The 18,024-nt window shown below is 47.5% G+C and overlaps 1 protein-coding gene across 3 annotated transcripts in view; it reads left to right on the forward strand.

The window, feature by feature from the left end:
• Positions 1-88: 88 nt before the first annotated feature.
• The window catches only part of ck (unconventional myosin-VIIa ck), a 178,125-nt gene continuing 160,189 nt past the window's right edge, over positions 89-18,024 (forward strand). For all 3 annotated transcript variants that reach the window (XM_075891400.1, XM_075891402.1, XM_075891403.1), the window contains exon 1: positions 89-324. The gene's annotated coding sequence lies outside the window, so the exon portion shown is untranslated. The remainder of the gene's footprint in view (positions 325-18,024) is intronic.

Raw genomic sequence — 18,024 nt, forward strand, 5'->3', positions numbered from 1 at the left:
TTTTGGAGGCGGCGAAATAGCTGTGCGTGCGGGTCACCGGCTGTCATTACCCGGCTTGCTGACGTTACATACCTTGAGGGGGAGCAGAATAAAACGCTCGCTAGTATCCCCCTCCTCGCTTACCTGTTGGCCTGCCTGGATTTTCACGGCAGGTGTTGTGAGGTCCAGTTTGTGTTTGATGGGTGTGTCAGTGGCCGGGACTGTGGGAACATGAGTTCATGTGTTCAACAATCGTTGCTCTAGCCTCCGGCCAACGGAAAGTGCATATTTCATGGGATTACTCTGCGGCCGCTTATTGGAACTCCGGATTGCGCTGCACCATCGGTAAGTGATAGACAATGGTCCGAACAGGAATGTTTGCCGGCTCTTCTAGGCTTAATTGACAGTTAAGTCGGCGAGATCGCCAACTTTACGCCGTGTTCCTGGGGGTGTCTCGTGTCGGGTTTAACCGCGCGATCGATTTCTACAAGACGATCCACAGGTGTTTTGTTCGCAGCATTGTTCGTGCGAAAAGAGCCCGTGTTGGGTGGCTGACGACTTAGGTGTTTCGCTAATTTTCTGGGGCGCGGAAAAGAAGAAAAAAAATACATGCTCGTCGCGGTGGCTGCGAAAAGTGCCGGTAACATAAAATAGCGCTTCAGCAGTTTTAAGCTGCTGTACGTACTGCGTGGTCGCTTTGGCTTCGTGCTTTGGATGCACTGTCCCCAGTTGTGATTTTCAACTGCGTTTTCCAACGCAAGCTTTGCCAGCGAAAAGGTCGTTTCGGATGTCTTGTCGGCGATATAGCCTCGCTTTTCGTTTTCTCAGGGATCATTTCTCGCTTTTTTTTTTACATCTTTGCATGCCTCCACCACAGTAGTCTTTAAGCTTATTTAAATAAGTAGCCCCCATAAATTGTTTTTGTTGCTGCATTTGAAATGGTTTGACGTTCGTATGCGTACCTGACAAGTTGAGATTTTTGTGTTCTCACGGGCAACTAGCTCACTGCGCCTTAAAACAAAACAAAAAAATGCCGCAGGTAGCCAACCAGCAAGGTTTAAAGTACTACATGTTACCGTGACCGGCTACCGCGCGTGATTTTGAAGTAACGAGCATCGTGCGGAAAGTTTTCTAAAATCGCGTGGCGTCGTTTATTACGCTTCGGACCGTTCCGTGTCGCCTACGAGATGAGCATGCGAAACAACTGTGTTCGTTGCCTCATAGTACGAGCTGCTGTAAGGAGCTGCCGCTGTAGAAAGCGCGGAGGACGGAAGGTCGCTCCGAAGTGGCGGTATGCGAGGCCATGCAACTTTGCGGCCACGCATTTCGCCGGCGGCGCCTGAAAATCGTCCGTCTCGGCCGCTTTATTATTTTCTGCCTCTGTACTCTTCGCCGTAACGGCGTGCACAGGCCAGCTTCCTCCTCGTTTTTGCAGTCCCCGAGATGCGATTGCTTCCTTATTTGGCTCACGCGGTATGTTACCTGGCTTTGCAACGCGTGCATGTATGTTAGTACGAATACCGGTTGTCGCCATCGAATATCGTTTGGGAAGCCATTTGCACCGAGGAACGCACGCTTTCGAAAGCGTCTGCTCTTGTGCCAGGAATGACGTTCGGTGCCTCGGTACTGGGACTGCTCACGAATTAAACCGTGGATGTATGGTTTGGCCAAAATAAACTACAATGAGGGATTATTTCTCGCTTTTTTTTACATGTTCACACGCCACCACCACACTAGTCTATCAGCTTATTTAAATAAGTAGCCCCCATAAAATCTTTCTGTTGCTGCGTTTGAAATGGTTTGACGTTCGTATGCGCACCTGACAAGAGTGGTCATATGCACGGCTCAGATGTGGCTCTCATTGAAGGCGACCAATCGACGGAAAGATCTGTGCACGTCTTTTTTTGTTTTTTTATTTCATCCGCCATATGCCGTAAGGTCTTACTAGATTTCAATTCACTCAGTCTGCGATACGAGTACTGGCCACAGTGGACGATGACTACAGAATCGTCCAAAATGCTGACTGCCCCGTCCGACATTGGACACCGGTGGGATCATGCTCGCCTTCAAAACGAACTCTCACATTATGACGCTCTTCATATAATGAAGTTTAAAGTTTGACGGAAGCCCGTCAAACTTTAAACGGTGGTTTTCATATAATGTATGTGTACCAAGAAATACCGTGCTCGTAACTTTGATCCAAGTGGAAGAATTTGATCCAAGCTTTTCAGATGACTCAAATAACTTGTAACTCACTGTACGAAAAAAAAAAAAAACTGCACGAGAAACACGAGGACTAGAAAGAAACAGACGCAAACTATCAACTAAATTTTACTTGAAAATTGTACTTATACATCAAAAACAACCCCCCATTTCGCCATCACGACGCACCAAGTCCCTACCGCTACAAAAAGAAAATTCCTTTTTCTGTTTTTGTACGCCTTTTTTCATCAGTATGTTAAATCGAGCTCCTTCAGCTTGTAAACATTTTTAACAGGACGAAATTCGATATTGATCAAGCGCTTTGGAACGGTGGTTTTCGAGTACGCTTGGTTATGCATGATAACTATCCATCTAGAAGGATGTTATGCTTCTTCTAAGCAAGCGCCTAACTCCTGCGGTGTTTCGCTCGTAAGGTCTCTTTGCCAGTGGCTATGGCTGACTTCGCTATAGCGATATCCAGAACCATGCCTCATTCGCTAAACGTATGATTCTAGCGGACGTAAACGCGTATTTGCGAATGCGAGCTCATATCTACCCGGATAACCAACGCAATGAACAAGCGTCTGTTTTGCTGTGATCTCCTGAAACTTGCGCATAATTGGAATGATGTTTGTGAAATTCGTGGCGGCGGTTGTTGCATGCTGTGTCAGCTTCGCGGTTCGTAGGAGTCATTCATATCGAGAGTCCGATGTATACGTCTCATAAGCGGGCGGCCTACAGTTACCTTATGCCAGGAATAAAAAAATGGTGCGTTTACACGAGGGTGTTCGAATTAACACCCTTTAGCGCGGTTCTTTTTTGCAGTAAGCTGGCGAATCAAGGCTAGCTGCCTTACGTCGTGATGGGATGGCGAAGCGGACCTAATTGAACAGCTGCTCGGACGGAATCAACGCTGAAGGAAAAAGCGTTAAAACTTCCAACTCGCCTTTTATTTTGGAGTCGCGCTTTTACCCGGAGCGTAAGGTGTGGTGATATGCCCTGACGTGACTTTTGCACCGTTTCTCTTCAAAGCGGCGTATTGAAAAAGGAAACCTTAAAAAAAAAAAATTGTTATCTTAAGATATTTGCCGATTCAATTTTGTGCCGCTCAGCGTTGTCCTTGTATAGGGTCCCCTCATTCTCTTGCGTAAGTACAACAAAGAACGAAACGAAAAAAAAAAGAGAAAAGTGTCTGCATTTAGCGAAGCCGCTCACTGTCCTGCCTATGTGACGTATCGTTCTACGGCTTCCTCTCACTTACGGAAGTTTGTTGTTGGGCGCTTGCCTGCCAGGCGGCCAGTTCTAGGGTGCGAGAACCTTGGCGCCATAGCGTTTGTTTTCACTGCGCATGCGTCGTACGTTAAACCTTATGGCGGAAACAGTGCTAAATACGGGATGTGACCTCTGCATAAAACTTTAGCAAGGATCGGCGGAATGGTCCTTGCATCTGCCGTAAGAGCCCACCTGTAAGAACCCTTATTATTGGTACCCACGTCGTGTTTCGTAAATAGCGCAAAGCGAAACCCCATTGTAAACTGCGGTGTGCCGTTGCACTATTCCTCACTGTGCTAGATCGACAGAGTTAAATTTTAAGTACAAAGAAAACAATTTCCTTCATTTCTACGTCCTCCGCTATACGTCTCTCAGACGAGGCTGTTCTTTGCACGGTCTGCCAAGGCGGAAGAAAAGAAAGGAATGCATTGGCACATGGTCGATCCAGAAGTGCTGGTCGTCCGGGAAGGCTATTGGTGCCTATTATGGTATAGGAACTTTCCCGCTTTGACAATTCACTTCGTTGCGGCGCTTGCTCAAAGGGGACGCGCTGGCCGTTTATACGCACACACGAGGAGCGAAAAACAAAGAGTCGGGCGCCGCGCGATAGCGAATGCGTATAGCCCAGTTCGCACGTATATGTGTGCGGATACTCTTATTCTGGTTCCTCGTGGGTGTGCGCCGCGACTGACGGCATTTTAAGAAGCGGAACGCTGGTGCTACGCTCAATCGTTCTTTGTACTCGAGTACGCACCGCGCAGCGGGCCTGTAATGTGCTAGTTTCGGGCCCACATGTGAACGGGTCCGCAAAGCGTTTCCGTCGCGCGGTTGTTGTTCCGTCGGAAGCGATAACGCCGTCTGTGCAGCTCGCGTGGAACAATGAAACCATTCCGTCTGGCTGACTTAGGCGCGCCAGTTGCTAGCGCATTCCTGGCTGCTGCTGCTGCCGACTTTCATCGCTCATGCATTAGTGACGGCGAGAGCGTTCGTCGAATTGCCCGCGTTATAGTCGGCGCGTTGCAGGGGCTTCTGTCGCGGGCGCTGACTCTCTCTCTCTCTCTCGTGCCTAAATAGTTGGCAAAGAAGGAAGCTAGACGTTGACTCGCGTTAATTTAACTGCGATAGGGGTGAACGAGTGATATCGAGTTTGCAGAATGTTCGACGTTTTTGTGGCAATGGCGTAAATCGAGAAAAATCGCGAGTGGGGACGTAATTTAGTCCGTGGCGGCAATACTTTTTAGTGCGGGTTGTATATTTAATACATAAGAATTAAATCACGATTTGAAATGGAACTTATAAGTCGGGCACGGTGACCGAGCTCGAACAATTGTATTGTTTTATTCACTCTTCTTTAAACAGTTCGAGCGGCTTTTGCGATTTCCATAGTCTCACGCAGCTATGCGATATACACAGGTGCACACTAAAAAATAATGAGCCTTCGAAAATACGTGAACGCGTTAACTGTCAATTAACTCATATTTAAAACGTTCTGAAACTGATATTCAAGGGGGGACACCTCCAAGGAGTGTCCTCCCTTGAAATTTAGTTTTAGAACGTTATATATATATATATATATATATATATATATATATATATATATATATATATATATATATATATATATATATATATATATATATGTATATATCATAATCACCGGACACCAAAAAGTGCCCCCCTCCCCCGGGTCCGGACCCCCCAAACCCTGCTATGATTTACGCCGATAGTTGGAATTGATTATTCTTCGGCGCTGCGGTACTTGCTGCCTCTTTTTGTGCCCCGGTGTGTGATGCCTGTACGCGTCCTGCATACGTTACTATACACGCCTGCCGTCAGCTTCTGCTCCTCGTCCTCAGGCGGCATGGGAAAGCGAGGAAATTATCTGCAGGAGCGTCGCATCAACTCGCCTATGGCAGGATTTTTGTACTGAGGGAACGAGGAAGAAAAGTTGTGGCGACAAGAAATAGAAGTCTTCGCGGTGACTGTGAAGCTCCGCCTGTGCGTATATTTATAGTCCACTATGACAGAATTCCGGGACACGCCCCTCATGTAAACTCCGTGTTTCTTCGCTACAAGGCCCACCAGCTGAAAGGGTGCAGGGCGGGAGCTGAGAGTTCTTACATAAGACATTCCCTTCATCTCGCGAATATGAAGATCGCCCCGCCGCGGTGGTCTAGTGGCTAAGGTACTCGGCTGCTGACCCGCAGGTCGCGGGATCGAATCCCGGCTGCGGCGGCTGCATTTCCGATGGAGGCGGAAGTGTTGTAGGCCCGTGTTCTCAGATTTGGGTGCACGTTAAAGAAACCCAGGTGGTCGAAATTTCCGGAGCCCACCACTACGGCGTCTCTCATGATCATATGGTGGTTTCGGGACGTTAAACCCCACATATCAATCAATCAATCAATCAGCGAATATGAAGATCACCCCTGAACTGCCGTAATGTGAAAATAGTGAGCGAAAGAACTGTTGCGGGAATAACGTTTTCACTAGAGTCAATTAAAATACGCCTGACTTGGACGCAGCTGTTGGTTGCTGTGTACGCGTGCCTTCGCAATGACGCGCACGTCGAGACGTCCCCCTTTCCCTCCCCCCCCTTTTTTTTTCGAGTTTTGCATTAACTCATTCTAAATGTTTGGGCTCCTATGGTTGTCTGTTATGGAAATGATTGCACTCCCAAAAGAATGATAAGCCCCATAGCGCGATCACTACAAGTAATACTCCATTGTTAAAGAAATTTAAAAAGACAAAAAATGGGATTCCCCCCCCCCCTTTTTTTGTCGGTAAAAAAGGGGCAAATGGAGGTTCTGTGAATGCCTGGCGTACTTCTTTTTATTTATTTATTTATTTATTTATTTATTTATTTATTTATTTATTTATTTATTTATTTATTTATTTCTGTTGCATTGCACCGTTCTTCCGGCTAACTTTCATCCTTCCTCGACGCCGGGAATCGTAGACCTTCACCCACGTGCTGCAGGCAACGATGACAGCCATGCGCGAAACAGCGAAAGACAACAATTAAATAAGGTTACGTTGAATGACAAGCCACCTCCATGAAGCATCGGACCGCCACATCCGAAACGGACTGATTGCCGACAGGAGGGCGATCGAAAGACTGTCAATTATTGGAAAGCGGCGTATACGCAGATACACATCTAATCGGCGCGCCTTCGGGGTCCCCATTTCTGCGCGCTCGCCGGCGCCTACTTCTGTGTGTGTGTGTGTGTGTGTGTGTGAGTACGTTGTTGCCATCGCAGCCTGCGAGTCGTAAAGATCCTTGCTCAAAAGAGCGTTCAAAACGGCTGATCTTTCCGCGTCGTATGCGTTGCTTTGTGTGTGCTTGTGACGCATATGCAAGCGGCGGCAAACAAAACAGCTGGACGAAGCCCATGTGCTGTGTAAAAGCCGCGGGAGCATTGTCCTGTCGCGCGGGCGAGCGTGTTTACCAGTGGAACAGAGGGCGTGTCCGATGTGGAATAGCGGAGTTAACCGTATGCGTATGTATGTTTTGTTCCACTTCTATCCGCGCAGTGTTGTCTATAGACTATTTTACGGGCGGGTCTCAGTGCCGCCATATTGGGCTTTGTGTTTTTCATCTTGTACAACTATATAATCAAACAGTGTTACGTAGACAAATGCGCATGAAAATGGTTGGGTTGGTGCGTGCGATGTATCATGGCTTGTTAGTTCACGACGCAATGTACAAAGGCAAGAAAACATCGTAAAAGAACTTGTTGGGCTAGTTGCTACATTTCAAAAAATTAATTCGAGTGCGAACACACACACACACACACACACACACACACACACACACACACACACACACACACACACACACACACACGCACACACGCACAGCGCTCACTTCTAACTTATTTATTCATTGCTCGAAGGCTCGAATATATACATAAGATACATGTGCACACTAACAACATCAAAGGCCCACAGCATACGTTATCAATACATACATAATCAATTTCAGAGCCTAAAACTGATAAACTAGAATTAGCTTGGTAACAATGATAGCGAAGGGGCGGTTACACACTGATCATAATTTTTTCAATGAAAATTAAGGATAAAAAATAAAAATATAATGAAACATACCAATCAAGCCGTCATTGCTGCTTTTCTCGCCGCCTTCTGTTACATTGTACTGTGACGAATCAAATAAAGCAATCAATATGTGTATACGTATGTGACAGTTCTGAATGGATGTAAATGTAGATCAGCACCTCCTTGAGGCTCTGATTATGTCGCCATTCCTGATCTAATCAATTCCCCTCGCTCTAAAAACTCTCCTTCAATACATTTGAGTGCCACATCTGTAGCACTCCCTTTAGTTGAATCTGTTCGAGAGAGTCGTGGGAAGCACATCTGTCCAAAAGATTGTCGATGCACGACGCCTCTCTAAAGGGAGTGCTACAGATGTGACTCTCACGTGTATAAAGGAGTCAAAGGATGCCCCTTTTTTATGGCGTAGATTGCTTACAAATGCGCGCGTAGACAACAGTGTGGCTGCAGTTACAATGATTGAGCTCGTGGTGGCTGTCGGTATACTTTTGCATTTTTCGACAATGTTTACATCGTGTTTGTTCAATACTTAGTAGGATGTAGATCTCAGCACAGGATGCTTATTTTGTGCAGTTCTTTTACGCGCATACGACTTTGCATCTTCAGAGCTCTCATCCTACAAAGATTCAATTTTTCTAGTGCCCATATTTTATATTGCAAGTCTGGATCTGTCTCGCGCTACTTTTCGAAGTCAGGCTGTGATATCTGTGCCCACGAGGAAAGGGCTAGAACTGTCGGTTTATAATTGCGATACACTCTGAGTAAAAAAGATGTCTTTTGACTTTTGACTATTTTATAGACCAGAACACAGCGAGCTCAGTGCATGCTGCCATATTGAAAAACGCGTGGCGCCATCTGTTGCTAGCGCGGCGAAGCAACACCCTCAACTGCCACGCGAGCAGACGCTCTGCAAATCAAACGTGAAACTTCACAACCCGAGTGCGGCTGTAATTATGTTTCGCGCTGTTCCTGTGCTTGAATTTTATGCTGATTTCGTGTGAAACGTCCAGGAGACCTTTCTCGACAGTCCGGAATGTCTGCAGCACGTGCATTGCAGACTGTGGAAGCAACTTAATCTGGTACGTATCCGACTGAAAGAAACGAGAACAGCGTTATCTGCGGCGTGCGTTGGCTGTGACAAGGCAGAATTAGTGCTGTAAGCCGGCGTCAACGTAGCGCTTGAATCTGGCTCCAACTTGAGCCCATGCACCGCATGTGTATCAATTGCGAGTCCTGCCGGGCACTTGGAACACACACGATGTTCGAAGGTGCCAGCCAGAACAAAATTTTTAAATGCTATGGTGACGCCGGCCGAAAGCACGTGTAGATTCGCCTATAGTGACAGTCAAGGCATGTCGCAGTTCGACTGAGTCTAAAGCCATGCTTTCCGTGCCGTTCACATCTTTTTTCATCGTGATATTAGGCCGTTATAGTTGTACCAAACAGGCGCGGTGCGTGCATCCACGTGTGAGTCGTAATACGTATATCCCATGAGTGACATGCGAAAGAGTACGGCAATAGTTTAGTGCCGCATAGTACAGGCATACTGCACGCAAATCCCTGCATGCTGAAAAGTGGAACAGCTGAAGTCGCGCTTGAATAAACGCAATAAATATACTTACTCGTACACTTCACTGGGCTCGTAGTTTTTTTCCTGCTGATTGCGATTATATCCTAAGGCGGCGGAGCACAGCGTTTTTCGTTGTGGAAGGAAATCCGTGCAATCACGAAACACCGTACCGGTACGATTCCTGCGATGCGCTGTGAACTTCACAGGCAGTGCTCAGCAATCTCTTCCTCTTGCGCTGGTTGTTGTCGCATCAGATGACAGCGCAGTGGTACCCAGATGACATTTTACAAGCGGGCGCAGCGTGAACAGGTGCTTTTTCGCATTTCAACCTCCCAGAGCCACTCCATGCCATGCTATAGCGAGGCGCGCCTCGGCAGTTCCAAACAAATTATGGCGTATCTGGGAGCGAGGGTATATCACCAAAGGCGCCTGGGTGCGGGATAAGCGGGCTCTCGTCTGTACTTGTGAGAGTCGCATGCGTAGTACTCTGTTTAGAGAAGAGTCACCTTGACTCTCTTTTAGAAAGCCGTTCGTTCCATGACTCTCCCAAAGAGATCGATTGATTGATTGATTTGTGGGGCTTAACGTCCCAAAACCGCTATATGATTATGAGAGACGCCGTAGTGGAGGGCTCCGGAAATTTCGACCACCTGGGGTTCTTTAACGTGCGCCCAAATCTGAGCACACGGGCCTACAACATTTCCGCCTCCATCGGAAATGCAGCCGCCGCAGCCGGGATTGGAACCCGCGACCTGCGGGTCTCCCAAAGAGAGGCAATGTGACTTTCTAAAGGAAGTTATACATCCCCCTATTCCCTCAAAGAGATCCAACGGGTTTCTTAAGAGAGGGTTACACATGCACCTCGCATGTAAAAGAAAAAAGATTCAAAAAACACCTTTTTTCTCTATATGCTCGAACATTGATACCAGTGTGGATGGTTCTGAAATGTTGCTGGCCGATTGCAGCGATTCAACGCGCACAAGTGTATTCTTATAAGGGATATTCGGTATAACAAGAAATTGCTTGTTTTCGAGGCGGTTTCGTTGTGGCGAGGCTGCACTACCGTTCATACTATGCGCTTGCTCGTGCACGCAACACCCATTCACTTCCTCGCCGCTTTGCGGTAACCGCAATAAAGCGTTCGCCACGCCGTCTCTATCGAAGCGACGACGTGCGTAATTGGCGCGCGTATACTTAGCACGCGACCCCTGACACGCGCTCTCGGAGCCAACCTTGCGCGGAGCCGAGAGTTGGGGGTGGGGGTGGGGGGAGGATAAAGCACCTCTGAGCCTCTGAAAGATGCGCGCTTGTGCAAAGCACCCTGTACGTATGTATATATGCGTGCGCTCTGGGGACCTCGTAGTATGGCTTCTCCACGCACCACCACCACCACCGTTTGCAAGTTTTCCTCTTATTTATATCGCCGTTTTTCTCGCTTTGCTTCGCATAGTACTCCGAGCCATCGCCTTGCCCCATTAAGGTATACGCGCGCGGATAGCCAGCAGCATCGCCGTAGCTCTCGTCCGAGGGAGAAGGGATGAAGTCGTGAGGTCGGAGCTAGCCTTCTGGCGCCGCTCGGGTTGCGAAGGTATACGGAGACCACGACTCGTCCATCCCGCCACGGGTCACGCGCTTCACCCCTCCTTCCCGCACAACCCCCATCAGCGGTCGTCTCTTCTGGGGCTTTTCGGGCCCATCATTGCCTCGAGCCACGCGGATATGGCTGGCCAGTTTGGCGCTGCTCCTCTTCTTTTCGATAAAATAGAGAAGAAAAGCTAAAGAAGAACGTCGAACAAAGTGTCGGCCGTGGCGCACGCTTGCCTCGTGGGCTTCATTTCCGCCGCCGGCCGAATTGTGTCCCTCCGACATCGCTTCTTCTTCTTCTCAGTCTTCTTCTTGTCGGCTTTTTCTTTTCTCCTTTTTCCTCGACTGCTCCGACGCAGTGCGCTGATATATATTTTTTTTCGGCGGTTGCCATACACTTTTCCATCAACTTCTCTCTGTATTCTCCCCCGCCCCCTCTTTTTTTTTTACTCTGCGAGTGCACCGTGATAATGGTCGGCGTATGAATGAATAAGCCGGGCCGTTTAGGTCCCTAATGCCGACCCCCTTTTGTGGTAGCCCGCCGCTGAACCGAGGAGGAGGCGGCCTTCGTTTCAGGCGGCTGCCGCCAGCGGCAAGTCTTTCTTTTTTCGTCAAAGTGGTTCGTGATCGACATTAATGCGGCGCGAGCAACCTTCGTCTCCGTCTTTTGTGTGTGTTGAATGCGCTTCAAAAGCCTGCATGGCAATATAGAAATGTGGAGCTGGTGCCGCAGTGGTGGCGCAACGCTGTGGTTTTTGTATCGACCGCCTCATAACAAACGTAACCTTGAACGAAAATGGTGGTGGAGTGCGTTTGGTAAGCTTTTGGAGCGTTGTATCGTAAAAAAGAAAAGAGAAGATTAGGGTAACGCCGATGTTGCTGTGGCATGCTTGAAGTTCTTCTTTTGCGGCTCTTTTCGGCCAAGGATGGAATTGCGATATAGGTATACGCATATGACGCGTTGGCGCAAGCAGGATTTCGTGCGTGCCATTGGTCGCGCCTGGAAGCGCAGTGTATATGCCACTTGACGCCAAAAGTCACGGAATATATAGCGCGCCTTAAAGAAAGTTATGATGCAACAGTAGCTTTTGTTGTGATAATCATTAATTACTGTTAAATAATGATACCGGGTAACGGTTGTACATCTCCCGCGAAACGGATGTATAGGAGCACATCATGATTTATTTTTCAAGACTAGCGAGATGGCCAGACTCATATTCTGTATTGGAAGGGTCACTTCGAGGTAAGTAATACGCTCCCCATTTGATCGCTTAATTCCTGTCTTCGTTTGTTCTTCTCTGCGTCCACAGTTTTCGAACGCTTTGGCCGCAAGTCCCATCATCTTTCATGGCTTTGACAAAACGGAAACGACGTGCGGGAAAACTGCCAGCTTCCGGCATTTCGTGCGTCCCTTATCGTTCACCGGCTTACTCAGCTGATGAACTGTACCGGGAAAACGTGCTGCTTTTATGCACTTGTCGAATTGGCAAAGCGTACTTTTGAACTTTGAGCAGCAGCGCAAAAAAAAAAAAAAAATCCCTTCGTAGCTTGCGCAGCTTTAACTGTTGTGTCTCTGTGAGACGTCAAATTATCGACGATGGAAGAGGCAGCCATAACGCGCAGCAAAATACTAAACACATATGTGCAAACTGAAATAACTGTGATGTCTCTCTGGGGCACGCTCCTCTGTATCGTCTGAGCGCAGTGCAGGTATACGCTGGAGTGTGCATATGTCACCTCCGAGGTCAGAGCCGATTATTAAACTATGCCTGCTCTTTAGATAAAATCTTCTTATAGAACAACTCGTTGATTGTGTTTCATTTTACTCCTAGGTACGTGTATCAGTGAGTGCTGCACGTTCACCAACGTCAATACTTACCAACTAGCTAGCTCAGTTTGCGGTATTAATGAGTCGTTAATTCTTAGTCGTACTGATTGGGTTCGTTCATTCACGTTCCGGGATATGTATTTTTAAAAGTTCCGTCCAAAAAGAAATGCGCCGTGCTGTACGCCGGAATTTTCGTTTTGCTTTGCTGTATACCTGCGCTGTTGTACTGTGTAGGGTGCTATCAACCTTTCTAAAGCTGTTTGCGCCGCGGGTCGTCTCCCGTTGGTCCCTCGCGGTGACTAGAACATCGGTGACGCTGCAATTTAATTTCTTTTTAATTGTTGGGGATTAACGTCCCAAAACCACCTTATGATTACAAGAGACGCCGTATAGTGGAGGGCTCCGGAAATGTCGACCACTTGGGATTCTTTAACGCGCACCTAAATTTAAGCACACTGGCCTCAAATATTTTTGCCTTCATCGAAAATGCGGCCGGCCGTGGCCGAGATTTTAACCCGTGACCTGCGAGTCGGCAGTTGGGCAACATGACCACTTGACTACCATAGTGGGTCGTTATGTTGTTAGAGTGCAGTGCAATATTGTGTAAGCTTGTTTTAGCGTGTCACTAGTCACGTATTCGATTCGGCTGGTGATACCGTTGATGTAAGAGAAGTTGAATAAATGTACACGATGTTTTTTTTTTGGTTTGCCCTACCGGGTCCGCCGTCTCCGCACGTTCCTAGAGGGGCATTCTCATTTCGAGACCCCTCAGCTGTCAAGGCTGGTAAAGGCTACGTTTCTGTCGCCTTAGCGTTGTGCAATATAGATGTGTGACGTGCCTGCATTTGCCGACCCACTCCCTCTTTCCGGATTGGCTATTTCTGGTCTGATATACCACTCGCTGCCCGCACGTCTACGTCTTTATTCTTCCTGTGGACTGCTGCGGTAACAAGAGAACATCTGCTGTCGTGCGCCTTCACAATCGGTGCGCTCGCCACTGCATTACGGTGCCGCTAGATTTGTTTGATCACGCGGTGCAACGTTGTAAAGCGTGCAGCTGGAGTGCCTGGGCGCCGAGTTTGTTCAGTAGGAGGGGAATTAGGAGACGTAAGGGTGACTCAACACCACTAATCATGCAAGTGTGACTCAGTGCCACGAGGAGCAATACAGTCGTTCGAAAGAGAGAGAGGAAAAAACGTGGGAGGGAGGAAATACCGTGTATACTCACCTTTAGTGGCAAGGCAGCCAGCGAATACTGAAGAAATGAAAAAAAAAAAAAAACTGAGCCATGAACGTTTACTGCACACTTATGCAAAGCTATATGTACCTTAAAGAAGGCCGCTTAACTAAAAAAAAAATGAGTGGCCTTGCGCCACAAGATTTATGGCTGACATCCGCGGTTGTTAAGTATAATGCGTATGCGCCGCAGGTCTACGTTCGTCATGCATGGTCATTTTGTCGAAATGATTCCCTCGCAACCGAAAGTAATTTACCCGTATATGTGTACGTAAAAGTTAAACGATCTCTGCGTTACTAAAATTTACTAACTTCTCTTGGGCTTGCTTTTCATGGTCTACCTGTGCCGTGTCCAACGGAACAGCAGTTTCGTTTTGCGATAATATTTTTAAATGCGTGCGGAGAACTTCAGTGGCTGGAGTTTGGAAGGGCAGGCAAGAGGCGGAGCCCTGTTATAGGGCGTTGTCCTCGGAGTTTGCGTGTTTGGTGGTGGTATTAGTAGTTAGAAGAGGAGAATGGCACCTAATTTCTGCAGCCCGGTAGAAATTAGATGCATTCTTTTCTTCTCTGTTGTAGGCCCGTGTGCTCAGATTTGGGCGCACGTTAAAGAACCCCAGGTGGTCAAAATTTCCGGAGCCCTCCACTACGGCGTCTCCACCATAATCGTATGGTGGTTTTGGGACGTTAAACCCCACATATCAATCAAATCAATCAATCATTCTTCTCTTCTAGCCACAACCACCACCAAACACGCAAACACGGGTTTGACGCCTGGCAACGCGTGCACGCGTTTATAGTAGAGGCACGCGTTGCGTCACGCCCTTTATCGATGGATCAAGCGCGAAGCGGTTGCCCAAGACGGCGGCAACGATTGATTTGACTGGCATGGCCTCGTTGATTTTCTCGACGCACACGCTGCAGTCGTTTACTGTCATAAATCCAGCCTTCGCGGTATCATTTGTTACCTCCAATTGCTTCCCCCTGCCCGAAGGCCAACTTCAACGTAATTAAGCGCGTGTTTGTCTCCAGCCTGCATGTGCCTGCGTGTCGTACATCAGAATGGAGCATGTTTGTCGTGTAAAAAAGAAAATGAGCGTAGGGAGTTGGGAAAGTTGGAGAAAATATCTGAGGTCTCTTAACTAACGATAGGCGGCTTGAGGCGAAAGCTGCATTCACTTAAGTATATTCGACGGCAGTGTTTCACGCTCGTTTTCGTTGTCATCGCTACTTGTTCCGCACGCTACGACAACACGTTAAGAACGAATGTGCCGAGTCTTCAAATCACGCCTACGCAAGTTCGTAGATGAATCCATTCTTTAAAATTCAGCTGTTTTTCTTTTTTCCCTCCAACATCTTCTGATGCCTGTATGTCACCTCAGCTTCACACTTTTGCAAACATCATGAAGTGACCGTTTACGCAGCTCGCGCGACTTGAGTTGAGCTTTCTTACTGAGATTTTTCTTTTCCTTCTTTTATTTATTATTTTTATTTACATTCCTGCTGCCTCCAACTGTGCCGGATTTTTTCACTTATATTTCTTTTGAGGCTTTCGCTTTAATAACGTGAAATCCATGTAGTCGAGAAGGGGGATGCAGTGCGACAACTAAAGTCAGACCGCGTGGTAATTGGCTTTTTTTTTTTAACATTTATATAATAGTACGCATAAAAGATTGGAAACTGTGCACACTGTGCCCGAGTTGGGTTTTGGACGAAGCATGACGACTTTGCTTGGCAATGTACTGTCGAATGCATGATCGTGAGTTCGATACGATTACTGGGATGCCACGTGCTAATGTATAGGTGAGACGTTGAAATTGCTTAAACATGTGGGTGGAAGTCCTGTTTAGCCGACATCGGCTGCGCGTGTGTGTGTGTTGCTGTGTGCCGTATTTACGCGCTTCGAAGCGTCCTTTCTTAGCTCGCATTGGCCGAGTCATTTGGATGAAAGAGGACATTGAAATTACCTTCGAGACATCATTGCGGCTAAACACGTTTCGCAAGCTCGAAAGTTTTCATGCCTCTAAATGCTATATATAGCTGGAAGGTACCTCTCGCGCATCGGTGCGTCGCACTTACATTGGTATATCACGAGTAGTCATATCGTTTAAACACTGATCCGACGTTCGTTTTCAAAAAAATATTGCTCACGACTACACATACAGTGTTGGCGTCGTCTTTGCCCGCAAGCTTGCATAGCGGATAACATACATCGGCTGTGAAAACCCTAGAGGATTCTTTTCGGCAAATCCGTCGCCCTCTTCATGTCGATCGATCCGGTCAACGTTTCCTCCGGGTCTTCGGAAGGGGTGCCCCCGCTGCGCGGCCGATAACCGGTCGCAGCTAAAGTCGCAGCGACTATGAGAGGAGTGTATTCACTCAACTATTCCAGTCTGTTTGGCCAGGGGCGACACCCTCCCTCGCTCTTGTGGGCTGGCTCTGAGGTTGGTAACCTACCACGATATCATCGAAGCAGCATGCGGACAAGTTTGTCGAAAGGCTCTCAGATGGATTCGTGTGACAGGTTCTTCAGACTTACACGCCCTCAAAGTCTGGATCCATGCGGTGCGATCGACGCTGCTCTCGTGCGCCTCACCCGATGAGGCTGTCAACGTCGTCTGCGTGGATCTGGTTGGTTTGTCGTTCCCATTTGCGTGCAAGACGCCTAATGTATGATGACAGTGTCTATATATACGCCAACGCTCATTGGTGGCAAAATAGAGCGCCTCGCGAATTGCCAGAAAATTTGGAACGACTCGTATACGTGTGATGTAGATCATTACAGTTTGCAATTCACAGCTGGCTACGCTATACTAAATGTGTTTGAAAATTAAAGCGAATCATGAATTTCAACAATTCATTGAGTTATGCTTGATGTATTGTACATCGGGTGTTGTATAGCCTTCAGGAGCGAGTTAAAGTGTGTTCACATAGTCCACCGGGCTGGTACATATCGTTATGGTGCCCGGCTGCTGACCCGAATGTCGCAAGTTCGATCCTGGGCGCAGTGGTCTAATTTAGGTGGAGGAAATATTCTGGTGTGCCGAGTGATAATAGTGCAAGACAAAGAACTCCTGGCAGTTAGAACTTAAGGAGCCCTAATTCGCGGCGTGTGTGTGTGTTTTTTTTTTTTGGCACATATATAGAACCTCAGACTTTATTGTTTATTGTTCACGGATCTGGGTACCAGCGGCGGCACCTGGGGGGGGGGGGGGGGGGAGGGTCTAGAGTCACTGTATATGCTGCCTTTAGGTAGCATACACAGTAAGTCTACTAGAGTCCCCCGCCCTCAGAAATTGTCGCCTGCCTCCCTGCCCTCCGTTGACCCACCAAGAGGGAACATAGTCATAACACAATGGCTAAGTTCTCCGCCTCCCTCACTGCCCTTCCCCCCCCCCCCCCCTAAGAAGCTCGCTTGTTGTCCCCTCCCCGGTTAAATAATCTTGGCGCCGCTCTTGCTGCACCGTACCTGCTTTGTACGTGCAGGACGCCACTGGTTTTAGTTGTCTCGACCCAGCGACGCAGCGGTGTTGTTGATGTTTATCTTTTTTTTACAGCAGTGCGCCGACTGAGCACGAGACTCTAAATTAATCGTTCCTCTATCTACACACTCTTCTTGCGTGTCGTGTTTAGTTGCCATCTCGTGATGGTTTCTCTACATATCTAAGCACCAACTTGCCCAACAGCCAACTCTATTGAACGCTTAAAGGAGTTGCGCCTTTTGAAGAAAAGTACCGTCTCTTGCGTTTTATTTCTCCGAAGATCACAATATAGAATGCTATGTTGTGCATATAACGCGGGTGCCGCTTATTACCTGAAAGTATTCGGCGAGTGACGTTAAAGCAAATAATGCATACAATATAGATGGCGGTTATTGTTTAACAAACAGCCGCCCTAGATGATGCTGTTGTTTTGAGGGTGTGTACAGAAGGGCGACAGTACGTCTTTCTTTCTTTCTTTCTTTCTTTCTTTCTTTCTTTCTTTCTTTCTTTCTTTCTTTCTTTCTTTCTTTCTTTCTTTCTTTCTTTCTTTCTTTCTTTCTTTCTTTCTTTCTTTCTTTCTTTCTTTCTTTCTTTCTTTCTTTCTTAATGTACCGTGAATCACCGTTTATGTGCGTTCCATTGGAAATCGTAAATTAGGTATTATACCTCGTGCCATGCATCGGAGCGTACACTTGCAGACTCTAGCCGCTCGCTCCATCCTTTTGTATCGCATAACAGCGCAACGTGCTCAGCGCAGCCGACGCATGATGTGCTGCACTATACCAATGGAAACAGCTGCTTTG

This window comes from Rhipicephalus microplus, chromosome 1 (assembly GCF_043290135.1).
Source record: "Rhipicephalus microplus isolate Deutch F79 chromosome 1, USDA_Rmic, whole genome shotgun sequence".
Lineage (NCBI taxonomy): Eukaryota > Metazoa > Arthropoda > Arachnida > Ixodida > Ixodidae > Rhipicephalus > Rhipicephalus microplus.